We start from the raw sequence: 2,500 nt of genomic DNA, 5'->3' as shown, positions 1-2,500 counted from the left end.
TCCCCGGGGCCTGCTGGAGGTCCAGGTCCATGCCCGATGTGAGTAGCAGCAGGGCCAGTGCGCCCAGGAGCACATCTTTTTCGACCGTAAAGGGAGACAGGAGGCCGACTCACTGCCTCGGCTAAATGGAGAGGGAATTTCAGCAGGGCCAGGGCACAGGCATGGACCTTTTTCAGCTGTAAGGGAGGCAAGAGCAAGGTGTGATGTAGGTCCCCGGGGCCTGCTGGAGGTCCAGGTCCATGCCCGATGTGAGTAGCAGCAGGGCCAGTGCGCCCAGGAGCACATCTTTTTCGACCGTAAAGGGAGACAGGAGGCCGACTCACTGCCTCGGCTAAATGGAGAGGGAATTTCAGCAGGGCCAGGGCACAGGCATGGACCTTTTTCAGCTGTAAGGGAGGCAAGAGCAAGGTGCGATGTAGGTCCCCGGGGCCTGTTGTCGTACCATAGGCACGAGTGGTGTGTGTGTGTGTGGCAAAGAGTTTCTGCGCAGTGTACCAGGGGCACGGGGGAAAGTTGTCGTACCATAGGCACGAGGAGAGTTTGTGTGGCAAAGTGCTACTGAGCGGTGTACCAGGGGCACGGCGAAAAGTTGTTGTACCATAGGCACGAGAAAAGTTGTCGTACCATAGGCACGAGAAAAGTTGTCATACCATAGGTACGAGGAGTGTGTGTGTGGCAAAGTGCTACTGAGCGGTGTACCAGGGGCACGGCGAAAAGTTGTTGTACCATAGGCACGAGAAAAGTTGTTGTACCATAGGCACGAGAAAAGCTGTCGTACCAGGGGCACGGAGGAAAGTTGTTGTACCATAGGCACGAGAAAAGTTGTCGTACCATAGGCACGAGGAGAGTTTGTGTGGCAAAGTGCTACTGAGCGGTGTACCAGGGGCACGGCGAAAAGTTGTTGTACCATAGGCACGAGAAAAGTTGTTGTACCATAGGCACGAGAAAAGCTGTCGTACCAGGGGCACGGAGGAAAGTTGTTGTACCATAGGCATGAGAAAAGTTGTCGTACCATAGGCACGAGGAGAGTTTGTGTGGCAAAGTGCTACTGAGCGGTGTACCAGGGGCACGGCGAAAAGTTGTTGTACCATAGGCACGAGAAAAGTTGTTGTACCATAGGCACGAGAAAAGCTGTCGTACCAGGGGCACGGAGGAAAGTTGTTGTACCATAGGCACGAGAAAAGTTGTCGTACCATAGGTACGAGGAGAGTTTGTGTGGCAAAGTGCTACTGAGCGGTGTACCAGGGGCACGGCGAAAAGTTGTTGTACCATAGGCACGAGAAAAGTTGTTGTACCATAGGCACGAGAAAAGCTGTCGTACCAGGGGCACGGAGGAAAGTTGTTGTACCATAGGCACGAGAAAAGTTGTCGTACCATAGGCACGAGAAAAGTTGTCGTACCATAGGCACGAGGAGAGTTTGTGTGGCAAAGTGCTACTGAGCGGTGTACCAGGGGCACGGCGAAAAGTTGTTGTACCATAGGCACGAGAAAAGTTGTCGTACCATAGGCACGAGAAAAGTTGTCGTACCATAGGCACAAGCAGTGCGTGCGTGCGTGCGTGCGTGCGTGCGTGCGTGCGTGCGTGTGTGTGTGTGTGTGGCAGTTCTTCTGCGCAGTGTACCAGGGGCACATTTCAATGTGCTTTCTGGAGTACCAGGGGCACGAGGATTTTGCCAGTGGTGTTCTGCTTTGTTAGTGGGAGGGGGCTTAAGTGTGGGTCCCCGGGGCCTGCTGGAGGTCCAGGTCCATGCTAGATACGTGGTACAGGGTAACTGCAGGAGGGGGGGGGGGGTAATGTGGGTTCACGGGGCCTGCTGGAGGTCAAGGTCCATGCTGGATATGCGCTGGAGCGTAACTGCAAGAAAGGAAAGCTAGTGGGGGAGTAGAGCAGGGGAGTATGTGGGTCCCCAGGGCCTGCTGGAGGTCCAGGTCCATGCTAGATATGTGGCACAGGGTAACTGCAGGGGGGGGGTAATGTGGGTCCACGGGGCCTGCTGGAGGTCCAGGTCCATGCTAGATATGTGGCACAGGGTAACTGCAGGGGGGGGGGGGGGTATTGTGGGTCCACGGGGCCTGCTGGAAGTCAAGGTCCATGCTAGATATGTGGTACAGGGTAACTGCAGGGGGGGGGGGGGTAATGTGGGTCCCCGGGGCCTGCTGGAGGTCCAGGTCCATGCTAGATACGTGGTACAGGGTAACTGCAGGAGGGGGGGGGGGGGGTAATGTGGGTTCACGGGGCCTGCTGGAGGCCAAGGTCCATGCTGGATATGCACTGGAGCATAACTGCAAGAAAGGAAAGCTAGTGGGGGAGTAGAGCAGGGGAGTATGTGGGTCCCCAGGGCCTGCTGGAGGTCCAGGTCCATGCTAGATATGTGGCACAGGGTAACTGCAGGGGGGGGGGGGGGGTAATGTGGGTCCCCGGGGCCTGCTGGAAGTCAAGGTCCATGCTAGACATGTGGTACAGGGTAACTGCAGGGGGAAGGGGGGGGGGGGGGTAATG

Source organism: Copadichromis virginalis, linkage group LG13 (assembly GCF_057382275.1).
Source record: "Copadichromis virginalis isolate Kocher_CV1m ecotype Utaka linkage group LG13, C_Virginalis_male_GT1.1, whole genome shotgun sequence".
In the NCBI taxonomy this organism is placed as follows: Eukaryota; Metazoa; Chordata; class Actinopteri; order Cichliformes; family Cichlidae; genus Copadichromis; species Copadichromis virginalis.
Note: the sequence above shows the minus strand (reverse complement) of the source record.